This window comes from Nelumbo nucifera, chromosome 2 (genome assembly GCF_055504915.1).
Source record: "Nelumbo nucifera cultivar China Antique chromosome 2, China Antique-T2T, whole genome shotgun sequence".
NCBI classification, from domain to species: Eukaryota; Viridiplantae; Streptophyta; class Magnoliopsida; order Proteales; family Nelumbonaceae; genus Nelumbo; species Nelumbo nucifera.
Genome location: NC_142650.1, coordinates 76,500,660 through 76,519,723, shown reverse-complemented (window position 1 = coordinate 76,519,723; position 19,064 = coordinate 76,500,660).

Below are 19,064 nucleotides of genomic sequence, written 5' to 3'. Positions count from 1 at the left end.
TTGCCATGTGTTGAGTGGTTACGAGGTCGGGCCAAATCTTCCTTCATCAATTGCCCCCCACTCCTTGCGCTAAGGGGCTTGCCCTGGCACGGGGAGTTCGCGATGTGGCGGGTGGATTTGACTCGTACTTCGAACTGGTTTGACTGATAGTGCAAAGTGTGCATTTGTCAGGAGTCTTCCGGGTTTCTCGAGCGCCAAAAAGTCAGGAAACGCGCCAATCCGTCTATAAATGCTGACAGACGTGACAGCGCTCACTTATTTCAAAATTTAAAAAACGCGCCGCTGGGAGACGTGACAGTGGGCGTTATTTCAAATTTGAAAAAACGCGCCGCTGCCGCCTTTGACACGGGGAGACGTGCGCCAGCGCTCTTTCAGTTTCAAAAGACGTGCGGCCAGTCACGTCTTGGTCTCAAGAGACATGCGGTCAGCGCGACTGCGGGCCATTGGATTTGCTTTGATCAGAGCCGTTGATTTTCGATTACTGTAGGTATAAATAGTGGGGGACCCCAGTCGCTTTTCATCGTCACTCTCCTGCATTTTTGCTTCTTGAGCTCGTGTCCAAGTTTCAACTCGCGTTCAAGTTCCTGTAGTCCTTCTCCTCCCGATGTCTAGCTCGGATAGCTCAGACAGTTCTTCGAGGGGGTCAGATGCAGGTTATACGAACCGAGCTGCATCCCCCGACAACCCTAGTGAACCCGAGGTAGAGCTCGAGGAAGAGTTCAAACCCGTAGGCCGAGTTGCCTCGGGTAGTTTGGCATCCTCCTCTCTTCGAGGTCGGACGTTAGACAAGTTTGGGCCCTCGACCATGACGCCTGAGGGGCTTCACTCCCTTATTACCCAGTTCAACTTGCCTAGGGAGTACACCTACTTTATACCCTCGAGTAGTTTCCCTTATTCCGGGAGCAACTCGTTGCTGGGTTGCGCCTGCCTTTCCACCCCCTTATTGTCAAGGTTATGAACCACTTTGGCGTTGCTGTCGGCCAGCTTCACCCGAATTCTATTCGTAACTTGGTGGGGACAATCTCCCTATTTTGCGAGCAGATCTTGTCTTTAGACCTGTAGATCTTTTCTTCTATTCTAATGCTTAAGAAGCAAGCGGGTCCCCTTCCCGGGCGTAGGCGGGCGTATTACCTGTCTCCTCGCCCGGGGTTTAAGCTTTTACACGATCTTCCCAACAAGGTCCCAGCGTGGAAACGGGACTACTTCGGGGTGCGAAGTGCATTGGGGTGGCCGTTCCAAACCGGGTGGGGGATGGCTGCCCCTGATGCCGGTGTTACGCTTGATAGGGAGACGGCGAAGGGCCTCCGGGAATGGGTACAGCCTGGGCTAAAATGCCACCATTATCTGATGGAGGCCAAGCTCATCGAGGCCGGTCTAAGTTCGGGTAGGTTTCTTACTCAAAGGCTTGCCTTTTGTTTTGCTCTGTTCTTTCGTTTTCCTGATGTCGAGCTCTTTTTTGCAGGTGCGATGGACGTAGAGAAGACTTGTGGTGGGAACCTGTTTCACGTCATGAAGAGGAGGAAGCGAGTCGCCAAACGAACTCGTGCCGAGCTACCCCGAGATGCGGAGCCCGAGGTACCGGACTACCCGTCAGTGGATCCGCCCAGGGAGCCCGAGATGGCCCCTCCAGTACAAGAAGCGGCGGGGGCCCCTTACGCTAAGGCTACTTATACGGGGGCTCCCGCTTACTCTGAGTCTGCTTATACGCGAGCTGGGCCTTCAGGCTCGGGAGGCCAAGGCGAGTTCAGGAGCCTGTTGTTGCCGAACCACGCTCTTCAGAAAAGTAGGGAGGCCATTTACCCTGAGGAGGTCGCGGCATGGACCGAGCTTCCTTTGAACTAGGTAGTTTGTTGTGCTGCTACTCATGCCATGGTGGTAAGTTAGCAATTTCTTGTCGGGCTTTTTGCTATTATCTTTCTTGCTATCGTTCTTTTGATAATTTGTTATTTTTCCTTTTGGTAGGTGAATTCTTCTATCCATGCCTTGGCGGCCCAAGTGGAAAGGAGATCGAGGCGGGCGCGAGCTGCCGAAGAGGCTTCCCGCGCTGTCGAGGCAGCTTCTCGAGCTGCTGAGGCGGCTTCTCGCGCTGCACAGGCCAGGTTGGCGAGGTCTCAAAGAGATACCGAAGCCATGGAAGTGGTGGTGAAGCATATGGCGGACCTGAGGCTGGACTTGCAGCATCAGGTTGAATACCTTCAAGAGGATATTAGGGAGAGGACAGAGATCTTTTCTCAGGGCATCGATGATGCCAAGAAGAAGGCCATTAATGAATACATCGCCTCGTCGCACTTTGACGACCTGATGGTGGGCTCGTACAGAAGGGGCTTTAAACTGAGCCGATGGATGATCCGGAATACGTACCCCGAGCTCGATATTAGCGCCATAACCACTTCGCACATTACTTAGGAGATGGCCAATGCTGCTGACGGTGAGCCGGATTCTGAGGACGAGGCAGGACCTTCGGGTATTGTTGAAGTGCCTTCTGATGGTGAAGAAGTACCTCCGGGCCTGTAAGCTCACTTCTGTTGTTTTTTTTTTTTTTTGGAAATGTACACAAAGTATTTTGCAATGGAATAATTTTCTTTTGGTTAAGTGTTGGTCACTCTTTCTTGCGAACTGACCGTATTGCTGAACTGATCATATGCCCAATCCGTTTTGCCCGGGTTATTGCACTCGTGCGGCCAGTTTTGGTGTTAACACTTGGCCTCTGAGATGCCGATGCCCCTATTAGTTTGTTGTCGGCACTTTGCCTGAGCTTTTGGTTGGCATTTTTTGCCTTTGCTTGCCCATGCCGAGGTCCTTGTTAGCTCGGCATCCTAGCCCTTAGGCTCTGGTAGCGACTTAGTCCACTTCGCTTGGTGGTCTATAGGTAGTATCGCCTCAAGTTAACGACGTTCCACGCTCGGGGTACTTGTTTGCCCTCTAAAGTTTTGAGCTTGTATGCCCCCCCAAGCGCTCTCTTTACTCTATAGGGCCCTTCCCAATTCGGTCCAAGTTTGCCTACGCCGGGCTCGGGTGCCATGATCTTACGGAGAACCAAGTCACCGACGCGGAAGTTTCGCTTTCTTACTCTGGCATTGTAGTACCAAGCTACTCTTTGCTGGTAAGTTGTGGTCCGGATGTACGCGAGGTCTCTTACCTCGTCCAGTAGGTCAAGGTTGGTACGTAACTCGTTTCCGTTTGTCTGATCGTCATATGCTTCTAGTCGCAGTGTAGGTAGTTCGATCTTCGCTGGGATTACCGCTTCAGTGCCGTAGGTGAGGTTAAAGGGGGTCTCTCCTATGGCGGTTTTCTCCGTAGTTCGGTGAGCCCATAGAACACTTGGTAGCTCGTCCGCCCACAACCCTTTAGCTCGGTTTAGTCGCGCTTTCAGCCTGCGGAGGATAGCTCTGTTCATCACTTCTATTTGACCGTTTGCCTGCGGGTGCGCGACCGATGTGAAGTTCTGCCGAATCCCCATATCTTGGCACCATTCCTGAAACTTAATATCCTCGAACTGCTTGCCATTGTCGAAGATCAGTACCCGATGTAACCCAAAGCGACATACTATGTTCTTCCAAAAGAAGTTCTATACGTTTCAGGCTGTAACTATTGCAAGAGGTTCAACTTCTATCCACTTTGTGAAGTAATCTACCGCCACCACTAGGAACTTCCTCCCACCTGTTGCTGGTGGGAATGGCCCCAAGAGGTCGATGCCCCATTGCGCAAAGGGCCATGGGCTGGTGAGATACTTGAGGTCGGCGACAGGCTGATGGTGGATATTGGCATGCTTCTGACATTTGCCGCATTTTCTGACGAGCTCAACGGCCTCTGCCTTCATCGTTGGTCAGTAGTACCCTTGTCGAAGTGCCTTTTGGGCGAGGGCTCTGCCCCCCAAGTGTCCGCAGCACAGACTTTCATGAGTGTCGCGGAGTACGAGCTCGGCTTCGGCAGGTCACAAGCAACGCAGGTAGGGGAGCGTGTAGGACCGTCGGTACAGCCATTCGTCTATTATGACATATTTGGCTGCCTGGCGCTGCACCCTCCTGGCTGCATTGCGGTTCGCAGGGAGGGTTCCATCTAGCAAGAAGCTCGCGAGTGGGTCGATCCAGCTCGGCTCTACTTCAAGGACGGGAGTGACCTCCTCTGCCCCACCGAGAATGCTAGGCCGAGGTAAGTCCTCTATGTACACGGTTCTCATGGCGTTGTGACTGATGCTGGCTAACCGGGACAGGGCGTCGGCCTCAGTGTTCTCTAACCTCGGGATTTGCCTGATGAAGTGTGACTGGAAGTTGAGCAGAGCCTCCTTTACTTTTGCTAAGTAGGCAATCATAGTTAGCTCGCGTGCTTCGTATTCACCCGTAATCTGGTTGACCACAAGCAGGGAATTGCTGCAGATAACTATTTGTTTTGCTCTTACCTTTTGCGCTAGGTTCAACCCGGCTATCAATGCCTCATACTCCGCCTCGTTGTTGGATGCCGTGAACTCAAAGCGTAGTGCGTATTCCAATTTCGTGCCACTCGGACCGCGCAGCACTATTCCAGCCCCGCTGCCCTGTTGGTTCGAGGAGCCATCTACGTGAAGGATCCAAGGCTCCTCATCCCAATTCGCGTTTGGCCTAACTAGGAGAGATGCCACCCTGACTGCTACTTCACGGGGTTTGGACTCTATTGGCTTGGGAGCTCCGGGCTCACCCGAACTGGGGATCTCGAGGTCAACCGGCCTAGGGACTTCGGAGCTGAATGTGCACTCGACGATGGAATCTGATAAGGCTTGGGCCTTAATAGCAGTTCACGGCTTATACTGGAGGTCGTACTCGCTGAGCTCGATGGCCCACTTCATCAGCCGACCGGAAACCTCGGGCTTGAGTAGGACTTGCCTCAGAGGTTTGTCAGTCAAGACGATGACAGTGTGAGCCTAGAAATATGGGCGGAATTTCCGAGCTGCAATTATCAGTGCGTATGCCAGCTTTTCTATTTGCGGGTATCTCGTCTCTGCTCCCTGCAGAATTTTAGTTGGACCCGATCTACTTTTATTAGTACCAAACTGACCACCTCGTCGCTTGCCGAGAGGTACAGTTCTAAGACCTCGCCCTCCTCGGGCCTGGTTAAGACCGGCACACCAGCGAGGTAGTTCTTTAGCTCATCGAACGCGAGCTGGCAGTCTCGGGTCCATTCGAACCCTTTGCCTTTGATTGCTTTAAAGAAAGGCAGGCAGCGGTCTGCCGACTTGGACATGAAGCGGCTCAGAGCGGCTATGCGGCCGTTTAGCCTCTGAACCTCTTTTACTTTTCGGGGTGGTGGTCTCATATCTAAGATGGCCTTTATCTTGTCCGGGTTGGCCTCAATACCGCGCCGGTTGACGATGTACCCTAGGAACTTACCCGAGGTGACACCGAAGACACACTTGTTTGGGTTTAGTTTCATGCTAAATTGACGCAGAACTTGGAAAATAGAATCTAAGTCTTGAATTAATTCCTATGAAAACTGTGTTTTGATGACCATGTCGTCCACATAACACTCTATTTTCGTGCCAATTAAGGGCTGAAACAGCTTATTCACAAGTCTTTGGAAGGTCGCCCCAACATTCTTCAGTCTGAAGGGCATGACCTTGTAGCAGTATAGGCCGAACTCGGTTATGAAGGTGGTTTTTTCCTCATCGAACTAGTCCATCCTGATTTGGTTGTAGCCCGAGTAGGCGTCCAAGAAGCTTAGCAACTCGTTTCCCGAGGTCGCATCCACTAGGCGGTCAATTCTGGGGAGGGGGAAGCAATCTTTCGGGCAAGCTCGGTTTAGGTCGGTGTATACGACGCATATGCGCCACTTGCCGTTCGCCTATTTTACTAGCACTGGGTTGGCTACCCAGCTCGGGTAATGAACTTCCCTTATGAAATCTGTTGCGAGGAGCTTTTCGACCTCCTCATCGACCGCCCTCCAGCGCTTTGGGGCTAAGTTGCGTTTCTTTTGTCTAATGGGTCTGACTACAGGGTCAGTATTAAGTTTGTGAGTTATAAGGCTGGGGTCAATGCCGGGCATATCGGCCGCGGACCATGCAAAAATATCTAAATTTTGAAGTAAGAAACTCACCAGTTCAGATCATAGAGGTTCATGGACGGAAGCATCAATATGTAGCGTCCGAGTTGGGTCCGCAGCCGAAGTTGGGATCGCGACCGTTTCTTCTGTGGGTGCAGCTCGTTCTTCGCCTTGCTCCGTAGGCCGCTCCAGTTCGAGATTGTCGGCCACCTTGGTTTTTCCCTTCAGGGCAGCAACATAACACTTGCGGGACTCAAGCTGGTCGCCCCGTGCTACCCCCACACCGAAGTCTGTAGGGAACTTCATTGCCAAATAGTAGGTGGAGACCACTGCTCATAGGACATGCGTGATTGGCCGCCCTATTATGGCATTGTATGGGGAGGGGGTCGCGACCACCAGGAAATCGTGGTTGAGTCTGACCGCACAAGGCCATGTGCCGACTTCCACAGGTACTGTTATTTTCCCGAGGGGCCTGACTTCCTCTCCACTGAAGCCCACCAGAGGAGTGTTCACGGGCTTCAACTCACTTCTCTGCAACTGAAGCTGGTCAAACGCCGACTTGAAGAGAATGTCCGCCGAGCTGCCCGAATTGACAAGTACATGCCTGACTTCGAAGTCGTTGATCCTTAGTTTTATGACAAGCGCATCATCGTGAGGGTAGTGGACCCCTCGCGCATCGTCTTCCGTGAAGAAAATCGGTTCCTCCGTCTTCGGCCTCTTCGGAGGGTTCTGTTCTTGTCGGGCATCTTCGCGAACTGACGCCCGGGCTGCCGCCGAAGTACAACCTGCTACCACCGAACCTCCCACTATCACGTGGATGGTTCCCCGAACTGGCCTCTCTTCTGGAGGCTGTTTTTGCGACTGTTCGGCCGGCCTGCTGCTGGATTCGGGGGTGTCCCTACCGTGCTCCCCTTGCCGACCTGTCTTGTTATCATTATTATTATTATTGTGCTGTACAAAATTTCTCAAGTACCCGCGACGGATGAGTCCCTCTATCTCGTCCCGAAGATTTTTACACTGTTCGGTACTATGACCGTGATCTCTATGGAAACTGCAATACAAGCTTTTGTTTCTCTCGTTTGGGTTCCCTTTTAGGCGAGGTGGCCATTTTACGTATGGGGCGTCTTTGATCGTCATCAAGATCTCGGCCCGCCTCGCGTTTAAGGGTGTGTAGTCCGTCCGAGCTGCTAAGGGAGCTCGGAACGGCTGGCTCGGCTTCGCCTCCCAGGCCGGGTTTTTTCTTCTGTCATCTGGGTTGGAGGGCTCGTCTTCCCTCTTCCTTTTCTCGATCCCGCTTTTGGTCCTTCGGTTGATCTCTTCCTCTGTTCTCATGAACTTATCCGCGAGCTTGAGGAATTCGGCCACAGTCGCGGGCTGGCTAGCTACCATGTGCCATTTGAACTACTTGTGTGTTACTCCTCTCTTGGCCGCTGCGAGTTGCACCACGGGGTTCAGTCGCAGTATCTGCAAACACGCGTCATTGAACCGCTTGATGTAGCCCCGGATGGACTCTCCTTCCCTCTGGACCACTTCGAAGATGCTTTCCTCGGTTCTGGGGCACCATTTGCTGGTAACGAAGTGTGCGGTGAAGACCTGCACGAACTGGGTCCAGCTTCTTATTGACCTGGAGGCCTGGTTCCTGTACCAGGTGCGGGCCACCCCCCTGAAGATGGTGTTGAAGGCCACGCACATGCACAATTCACTGGCCCTTGCTAGGTGCATTTGGGACTGGAAGGCATCGACGTGGTCGTTGGGGTCGAAGGACCCATCATACTTGTCTAAAGGGGGGAGTTTGAAGTCTCTAGGCATGGGGAATGCGAGGAGTTCTGATGAGAGGGGGGAAGGAACTGAGAGAATAGGGGCAACTTTTACCTCGTCCGAGCTTGTCTCTTCTTTACCTCTGAGCTCGGGCAGGACACGGGTGGCAGTTGCTAGGTGCATTTGGGACTGGAAGGCATCGACATGGTTGTTGGGGTCGAAGGACCCATCATACTTGTCTAAAGGGGGGAGTTTGAAGTCTCTGGGCATGGGGAATGCGAGGAGTTCTGATGAGAGGGGGGAAGGAACTGAGAGAATAGGGGTAGCTTTTACCTCGTTCGAGCTTGTCTCTTCTTTACCTCTGAGCTCAGGCAGGACACGGGTGGCAGTTCGGCGACTTCGCCGGCGTCTTCGTTGCTAGGTGGGCCTGGTACTGGCGCTGCTGGCCTCTGTGTTGCTGAGCTCGATGGGCCCGGACTATTGGTAGTCCGCTGCTAGGACGCTGAATCGGTTCTCTGTGAGCGGGAGCTCAGGCTTGGAGCGCCGAGGTGCTGACTTGGCGGGCGAGGTTCCCGACCCGCCGGCGAGCCACGAGGCGGGGGTGATTTTTGTTTCCCTCCGACCCGGGGATGAGGCCTGGCTGTTAGGGGGGTTCTAAAGTTGGGAGGCTTCTCCTCAATGATGGCATCCACCCTGAGGGGAGGGCTTAACCGGCTTTGGAGTAGGGTGCCGAGGTGTAAGTTGTGGTTGGTTTAGAGGAGGTAATTGGGGGAACTGCTGCTGATAGTGATACTGAGAGAGGTGGTGCAGTACTTGGTGCTGTTGGAGCTGATGCTGCTGGAACTGCTGCATTTGGGCTTGCATTGCCTGCATGCACTGCATCAAGTCATCAAACTGGCTCTGGCTAGTCGCCAGGGGGACAGCAGTTGGTTCGGTAAAGGTTGTCTCGACAGGGAGAGAAAGGGGGACGTTCACGGCGGGAAGGTTCACTGGCGCCACTGTTCGTGGCGCATTCAGGCTGGGGATCCCATCCACCGGAAGGGGGATGGTGAACGAGGGATGGTGAACTGTCCGATGCACACCACGGGGACTTGAAGTTGTTCCCCGGGGGCGTTCATCTCCGTGCTACGTCCGGCATTGCTGGAAGAAGCCATGAATGTTGGGGTTTCTTGGAAAAAAGGGGTTATAAGAGTTTTAGAGGGAGGCTTTTAGAAGCGTATCCCACAGACGGTGCCAATTGATGGTGCGCAATCCGGCCGGTCCTAGCTGTCAACGATCTTGCCTCGAGCTGGAGCAAAAGGTGCCTGAAACGGAGGAGAAAGCAAGTAATCTCTGGGGGAGAACCCGATGAGAATGCTCCGAAGCTCAAGTTAGTATTTCCTCAAAGGCAAGATAAAAACCAGATGGCGCAAAGTTATCACATACCTCTCTTCTTGGGGGGAAGGGGGCCTTTTATAACCACTTCGCGCACTCACTCCCAAGCTTCTGTCAGGTCGGGTATGATTACCTCTACGCTCCTGCAAGTTCGGGTGTCATCACCTCTGCTGGGGCAGAACCGCCACTGCTCTCTTTGTCGGAGCCATCTCTGTAACTGGAGATGGCGGTGGCAGGTGGCGGTGGCAGGTGGCCGTTGAAGTGCGGCTGTCAAGCGTCAGATCCCAAGTCAGTCAGGTGCGCCGCCTTAGGATACGAACTCCTTCGGTGTCGGGTACGGTACGGTTGTTCAGTTCGGCGTCCTGGGGGCGAAGTGCTGGAGTGGTGTGCGAGGTGAAGTCTTGAGTTCGGATAGAGGTGTGGCCCGAACTGCCCTAGGGCGGGCCAGTTCGGGTTGTTTGCCCTTGGTGCTCCTCGTAAGGCCCGGGGTCAAAGGGAGAGTTCGGGCTCCTTGTGGGGAGTTTGGACCACTGGTTCCTCCTTTCGAAGCTCGCGCCTCGGGCGTGCTGTTGTGCCGAGTTGTTTCCTTTGCCACGTGTTGAGTGGTTACGAGGTCGGGCCAAATCTTCCTTCATCGGTGTGACATAGATTCAGTTCAATTAAAGAGCCTAGCATCAGGGGGATTTGCTCTCAACTTTCTAATGTAGGATGTCGAAACCAAACCTAAAAGATGCCAAAAGCAAACCAACACGAGGGTTTTGCTCTTAACTTGCAAGTGCAGGATGTTGAAAGCAAACAACTTGGATCTTCATGTAGAACAAGCACTAAGTTTTGGTATTTATATGGTGTTTTTCATTGATTGTTAAGAGAATTAGGTGTTTGAGAACTTACAAGTTACAAAACACCAGAAAAATTTTAGAAATTACAAATACAAACTTGATTTGGGCAAATGTACGCCTGCTAAAGACTCAAGATTAAACATTGAATTAAACCCAAAGATGAAAAGTGCTTGAAACTTATAAATCAAAACTTATTAAACCAAAACCCTAACTGCTTAAAATTAATTAAACAGAAATAATTATCAAAGAAACTCCATTTTAAACTAAAGCATGATGTGAAACCAAAATTCCTATTGCATTTTCATAACTTAAAAGAGTGAAAGAGATAATAGAACTTTGTAATTGTGATAAAGATGATATTGAGTGCGATTTTGACATATATTGTTATTGAAACTTCTTGAGATGAAAGGAAAAAGACTGAATATGATAAAAAATGATGAGCAAAAACACTTGGAACTCCATTAGTTCCAAGTATCTAAAAACCTACATTATTTTTGTTCACATATTTTCCAATCAATCACCTAGAGGTGTAAAATCGGGCCATGCTGGGCCAACACGGCACAACCTGCATACGGCTCATGCAAAGTGCAGGTTGTGTTGTGTCGACCCACGAGCCGAGTCGGGCCGTGCTTCCCTCCCCTAGGATATTTTGGGGGATATGCCTGGCACAACCCACGTCCCGAGCCCACACTAGCCCATGTTGTGCCGTTCCACGTGTCGAGCCTTGGGCAAGGCTGGGCCAAGTCATGTTTTTTAAAAGTTTTGAAAAAATAATGAAAATTTTAACATAAATTAAAAAATATATACAAAAATTAAAAAAATATCTTAAAATTTTATTTTATATGAATTTTGATGTATACAATTATTTATATATGCAATAATAAAATGACATAATAAAAGAAAATGGAAAATAAAATTATATATATTAATATATTATATAATTATTATAATATATACATATTATATATTATATATAAAATATGTAGAAATATATATGGGTCGTATTGTGCCGTGCTGCGAGATGGGCCATGTCAGCATGCAGGCTACTAGCGGCATGGCCCACTCGATTGTGCCGGGTCACGCCAGGCTGGCTCAAAATCATGACGGACCATGTTCGGCAACGGGTGATACGACCCGATTTACACCTCTACAATTACTCCTTATTGTCGGTTTTTAAGAAAATAAATTAATAAACATAGTTACAAAAGTAAAGCATATAAATGGTATAATAAATAATGAGTGTAATTTTGGAAATAAAAATCTGAGTTTCCAACAAAAACTAATGAACTTTTAAACAACAGAAAAACAAATAGAAATAATGGTGAGGGGTAATTTTGGAAATTAAAATAAGGAGTTTTGACAAATGGGACAATTACCATTCCCATTTTTATTAATGGTCAATATATTTAAAATATATATAAATATATGGGTCGTACTGGGCCATGCCAACATGTGGGCTATAGGTGGCATATAGCCCACTCGATCGTGTCGTGCCAGGCCGGGTTAGCTCAAAATCATGTCGAACCATGTTAGGCCACAGGTGACACAACCCGATTTAAATCTCTACAATTACCCCTTATTGTTGGTTTTTAAGAAAATAAATTAATAATCATAATTACAGGAGTAAAGCATATAAATGGTATAAAAAATAATGAAGGTAATTTTGGAAATAAAAATCAGAGTTTCCAACAAAAACTAATGAACTTTTAAACAATGGAAAAACAAAACAGAAATAATGATGAGGGTGATTTTGGAAATTAAAATCATGAGTTTTGACGAATGGGATGATTACCATTTCCAATTTTATTAATGGTCAATAGATTTATATATTTTTATTTTTTATTATTAATCAGATATAGATTATAAAATTCAAATCCAATTATCAATAATGGAATTGGGAATTTTCTTTTGGGGGCCAAATTAAACAACAAAATGAAATAAGAAGTAGAAGAGGTAGGGTTTTGAAAGATATGAGACAAGAAGGTTTGGATCTATTATAGATTTTCTAAAAGAAAAAATAAACATTTTTTATTTAGAGAGTTCTAGGAGAGTTAGAGAGTGTCTTAACATTTCAGTTCAAGTTTCTTTTTTTTTTTTTTTTTTTTTTTTGTGGGGGGTGGGGGGGGGGGGGGTGGGGAGGGGGCCAATGACCTCCCACCAATAAGTTTGGCTCCGCCCTGCCAATTACGTAAACATCTCATACTGGATTGCATAATTTCGAGTATCATTGATAGGGCTACATGCTTGGTTGGACTCTTCTTTTTGTAATGGTTTATCTTCTTAATGTATCTTTGTATGTTCATTTATCAAAAAAAATGTGTAAGATTAAAGGTGAAAAGTAGTTGTTAAAATTACATTTCAAACCTCATAATTAAATAAGGATTAAATTCAAAAAATGGATATTTTAGTCAAAAGAAAGTTCCCCAATTTTATTCATATTTTTAATATAGAATTATAGATATGTTCAATTTTTTCTATAATTTTTATTTCTATGTATGTAAAAATAATTTGATATGTCACACTTTTTTTGTATTAATCACTATCTACCACCCTCATAAGGGACATTACTCATTTCAAGTGAACAATACAACATCACATCAACAACTTTAAGTAACCACACATTTCTCTTTCTTTATGAGATGATAATAATGGGATTCGAAATCACACCACCGCCGGGACAATTCATCCAACGCATCAACTGGGCAACCCCTCAGTTGGCTTCTTTTTTGTTTTATATGATAAATCTATAATATTATACATGTGCTCAAATGTTTTTTTTGTAAAATTTACGTATTTTTTTCATTTTTGTGTATTTATATTTTATTAATTTTTATTATTTAATCATAACGATTCTCTTTCTTTATAAGATGATAATAATGGGATTCGAAACTACACCACCGCCAGGACAATTCATCCAACGCATCAACTGGGCTACCCTTCAGTTGGCTTCTTTTTTTATTTTATAAGATAAATCTATGATATTATACATGTGCCCAAATGAATTTTTGTAAAATTTATGTATGTTTTCATTTTTGTGTATTTATATTTTATTAATTTTTATTATTTAATTATAACATTAAGACACATTTAACGCAAAAGTTGAACTATTGATCTCCACCAAATAAAAAAATAATTTCATTTTTGGTTAATTTTAGATTATGTATTTCATTTTCATCATCAATAAAAATAATTGTTATTTATTACACTTATTTTTTAATTTGATTAATAAAAACATCATAAATGTGTCTTGCATTTTCTACATTTTTGTAATTTTTTATATTTATTTCTATTTACAAACTTTATTATCTCACTATGACTTCATGGATTGACCAAATTTTTTCAAATAGTTGAATTGCTTAGTCATCGCTTGGATAAATAATGGTTTTGTTTTGGGGTTAGTTTTAAAATATATGGATTTATATTGTTAAAAAAAGTATTGGGCATAGATCTAATTAGTAGCATTTATTAGTGAAAAATAACTTAAATATAAAGTTTAATAAGAGAGAATGAGAATTAATACCTTAAATATAAGATTTATGAGAGGGGATTAAATGAGGTTGTAAGCTTTAGGAAGCTCATGACCAACTCAAAAAGATGAAGGTGTTAGGCATGGCCACCCATTTTTCAGAGGAAATATGCCCACGTTTTCACCTTTGAAAAAAGAGATTTTAGTTTAGGAAGGATTAGGAGAGGGAAAGTGTTAGGCACCCTCTCTCTAAGTTGTTGTAATAGCCCAATATGGGAATGGTTTAGGTTCAACTTCCAACAAAAGAACTAATAAAAATTATTGCTAAGAATTCTTGAAATCTGGTGAAAACGTCCCTGACTTCTCCTAGAGTTGATTTGAGGTGATGTTATCGGGTCTTAGGTTCTAATTTCCCTAATAAAGATGCAAACAAATTAGATTGGATTCAAACAAGGGTATATTTGAATCCGATCTAACATTGCTAAGGGTAAACTCGATCCAATCCGAAGATCCAATCGGATCTCATAAACATGGATTTGAATTTGAATTTGATGAGACCATCGAATCTTCGAATATGATTCGATCTGATCTAATTTAAAAATAAATAAATAAATTATTAAAAGAAAAATAAAATATAACAATTTAAATAAAGAAACAAAAAAACATAAGTATCTTTTTTCAACTATTTTGATCATATATATACATGTCTTTTATAAAAAAATAAGATAATAAATTTACAAAAATGTAATATAAATAATATATTAATAAATAAACAAATAACATATATATAGGTATATATGTTATATATTTATATAAATAAATGAATAACATATATATCAGATCAAATCTTCTTGGATCGAATACGGGTGAACCGAATCCAATCTGACGTATGATTGACCCAATTACCATATTTGATTTAACTCGAAGATCTGAACTGGGGGGATCTGAATTTGACAAAATAGGGTCAGATCTCAAATCATGATCTGATCCATTTGCACCCTTATTCCCTAAGACCTTTGCCTCTCTACCTTTTTTCTTAGTTTGGAGGATGTTGAGAATGCATGCGAGTTCTCCATGGTTTCAAGACTTTGAGCAACCTAGAACCACACTAAGAAAAAACAGAGACAACGAATCTAAGTTGAATAGTAGAATGAGAGACTTACCTCGTGTAGGAGTGCTCTAGCAATTGAGATAGATTAGAATGAAGCTTGGACGAGCAATTGAGTGGGAGAGTGTTTCTGGTTATAAATCTTTAGTTTGAAAACATGAGAGGCAAATTTGAAGTTTTGGGGCTCAAGTGCTGGGGATTTCTAGCAAATAGAAGTTCTACAGAGGCAAGAGATACTTCTTAGGTCTCACCTCTCTTTCAAACTCGAGTTGGGTCTCTATTTATAGAGAATAGGGGGGAGTAGGTCTGAAATTTGTCCAACTATAGAACCTGGTGTTCAATAGAGTTATTTCACTAAAAAGGGTCAGAGATTTTGAGAGAAAATGGCTTATAGTTGACCATTCCTTCTTTATGCAACATCTTACCTTGATTTGGGACAGATTTCTATGTGTTTTGTGTGCCAATGAGAGCTTGGGGCATGCAGCAGACATTGCAATCTCGTATTTTGGGCTACTAGTGGCAAACAAACATAAATTTGACTTGCCTACAAATGTTATTTTGTTTTTTTCTTAACTTTAAGTGGGGGTATCTTTGGGTTTTGGTGCTTTCTTAGTTTCCGGGTGTTTTAACATGTGAAGTAAGGGGCCGACGTCTACCCCGACCCTCTTGAGGTCCCTAGTTAGGACAACTGATGTAGTGATTTAATCTAATGCATTGAAATGAAATCTCTCTAGTTTAATTAGTCAAACAAGTAATTTAGATTGTGAAATTTGACGTACAAGGTTTTTTTAGGTCTCTAAATATGGTGGTGAGATCCGATTGGTCAAGTAAAGCTTGGACAATGGAAACCTATGGCTAGATTTCTCTTAATCAATGTGATTTGTTAAAATGGAGTCTTAGCTTGATTGGAAGGGTCAAACAAGTGAATTTTGGGATGAAATTTGGTGGGCAAGCACTATTGAACATCATGAATCTAGAAAAAAAAAAGAACATGGATATCTTGGTTAATCAGAACCAAAATCCCATTAACCAACATTCCCCCCTTTAAAAATCCAAAAAAAAAAAAAACAAATGGACCAAAGTGTAATAAAAGAATAGATGAAAAGGAAGACAATTATTTTCAATTGAATTGTCGATCTATATAGTTACAAGTACATTTATACACAAAGAATAAAATAATGAGAATGAAAATAAATAAAAGGAAAAAGATTAATAAGGCAATTGCCTATTCACAATGTTTCCTAAACTAAGAATTGCCTATCTTGGAGCTTTCCAAGCTTAGAGACCTTTCTCTTGGAGATTTCCAATATTGGAGTTTCCTTCTTTATGCTAGTTGATCCATCTCCTTACTTAATACGCCCCCTTAAGTGAAAATGAGCTAGAAGCACAAGAAGCTTGGACCTCAAGAAATCAAGCTGATGAGAGGAAAGAGGTTTTGTGAACACATATGCAATTTGATCATAATGGGAATATATTGTACAATGAAAGATTTTTTAAGAATTAAATCTCTTAAAAAATGAAAATCCACTTTGATGTATTTGGTATGAGCATGAAAAATTGGATGAGTAGCAAGATATGTAGCACCTACATTATCACAACAAAGAACAAGAGGAGAAAACTAAGGAACTCCTAAATCACGTAAGAGAGATTGTAACCAAAGTAATTCAGCAGTGGTATTTGCCAAGGGGAAAAATTTGGCCCAAGTACTGGAACAAGCTATAGTCGGTTGTTTCTTAGCACTCCAAGATATCAAGCGAGAGCCAAGAAAAATGCCACAATCACATGTGGAGTGATGATCATTAGGACATTCAACCCAATCAGCACCAAAGTAAGCCACAAGAGAACTAGATGAGTGTGCATCAAAGAAAAATCCATAGTCAAGTGTACCCTTAAGATAAAGAAGAATATGTTTGACAATTGGCCAATGTTCATTTGTGGGAGCCTAAAGAAATTGACAGGCTTTCTTAATGAAAAAATCCACATCAAGCCAAGTGAAAGTGACATACTGCAATGCACCAACAATATTGTGATAGCGTGTAGGATCAAATAAAGGCTCTCCTTGAAACTTGGGCAACCGTAAAGCAGATGCCATTGTTGTAGACATTGGCTTTGAAGCGATGGTATTGCTCTTCTATAGGAAATCAAGAATATATTGCCTTTGAGAGAGAAATAACTCACTGCGATCACGATGAGCTTCTACACCAAGAAAGTAGTGAAGAGAGCCAAGATCCTTAAGAGAAAAACTCTGAGAGAGTTTTGTGATAAGTTGAGAAACATGTGAAACAAAACAACTAGTAATAATAATATCATCAACATAGACTAAAATATAGAGATAAATATTAGTTTTGTGGTAGATAAAGAAAGAAGGATCACATTGTGAACCCTAGAAGCCAAGTTCATGTGTACAACCACTCAATCTAGAAAACCAAGCATGTAGGGCCTACTGAAGCCGATAGAGAGCTTTATGCAATTTAGAGACATAATCAAGATAATTTTGATCCTCAAAGCCATGTGGTTGGTGCATATATGTATGTATGTATGTATGTATGTATGTATGTATGTATGTATGTATGTATGTATGTATGTATGTATGTATGTATGTATGTATGTATGTATGTATGTATGTATGTATGTGTGTGTGTGTATGTATGTATATTCAATAACAAAACCATTCAAGAAAGCATTACACACATCCAATTTTTTGATATCCCAACCATGTGAGGTGGCAAGAGAAAGAACCGTACGAACAATGGATGGTTTGACTATCAAACTAAAGGTGTCAATAAAGTTAACACCAGGCATCTATGAAAAACTTGGGCAACTAACCTGTTTTTATACCTTTTTTTTTCAAACCATCAAGTTTCCTCTTTATTTTATAGACCCGTTTTGAACCCATGACATTCATAGATTGTACGGAACCAGTTTGCACGTACCATTTTGGATGAGAGGATGAAACTTTGGGGGCCATAGCTGAACACTAGTGAGGCAATTTAATAGCTTGGGAGTAAGAGGTGAAGGGATGAGAGATCCATCATATGGATGGCCGAACCCTGCGGGAAGGTTGGGCGAAATTTAAAAAATTTCTCTCTCCCGTCTGGGAATCGCATTCCCTATTTTAGAAAACTGCATTTTTAAGGATCATTCTTGAAACAAAACCGGACCAGATCTGAAACCAAAGAGAGGAGAGGGATATACCTGATACGAAGTAGCAGTAACTCCCAATGAAGGTGTTCACGCCCAAGGAGAAAATCAAAACCCGCTTCCACTGAAGATGACACAGTGTGTAGTGAAGTAGGATCAATAGGATGGCTCTTCAGCAAGAACCGAATTCTTCAACAAGAATCGAGTAGAGGGCTGCTTCAGATTGCTTCTTCTACCAAGAAGCAATATCAAGAACAATTCTTGATCACTCCCACAAGTGAAGATCAAATTGGGTAGGGGCGGCAAGAATAGGGGAGAACTCTATAGATTGATGTGTTGCCCCCTTATTTATAGCCTTCTCAGGATCAACCTCTTAATCTAATTAGGAGAGAGTTCCATAATCCAAATCTGATATTTGGATCTGGACTCTTGATTGGATAAGACTTATCTTATCCTTTAGCTAATCCTAATCAGATTATAAATCCTATCTTGTCTCCTTTTAATTAACTGACTTAAGTCCAGTTCGAATTGGCTTTAGGCCCATTAAGCTTATGTGCTCACTTACACCTTTAACCTACTGCCTAGTTGGCTCTCTTTGTATGGCGTGGGACCCTTACATCGATCTACACATCAACCACATGGGTTTAGCCCAGCCTTTGCAACAAAGCCTAGCCGAATTCACTGTAGAAGACAGTGAACCCTTGAGTCCATCACCATGGGCTCTTAATGGGCCCAACATTTACACTAAATGGTCGTTGGGTCCAACCACCTTCTGAAAACCCAAGGATTGTGGGCAGATGCAAGATTATCCCATCAATTATTACCCTCAATGGTCTTACACTTAACCTCTCAGCCCATATGAAGGGATGAGAGATCCATCCTATGGACGCCCAAAGTTTGCGGAATAAGGGGCGAATTTCAAAAATTTATCTCTCCCTTTAACTGGGAATCGTATTCCCTATTTAGAAAATCATATTTTCAAGGATCAATCTTGAACCATAAACTAAACCAGATTTGAACCAAAAGGAGTGGGAGAGGATTATACCTGATACGGAGAAATACTATCTCCCAATGGAGGTGTTCACGCCCAAGAAAGGATCCAAAATCTGCTCCCACTGAAGATGGCGCAGTGAAGGATGGAGCAGAATCAACAATGTTCTTCAAAAGAACTTGACCCTTCGCAAGAATCAACTGGACGGCTTGTGAGTACAGCTCCAACCAATCTTTTCCCAAAAGATTGAGATCAAGATCAAATCTTGATTGCTCCCAAGAACTGGAGATCGAACTGAAGGAATGGCAATGGCAGGAAGGCGGCGGCAGGAGAGAATTCGCAGTATGCAGGAAGTCTCTTAATCTCTCTTTCTTC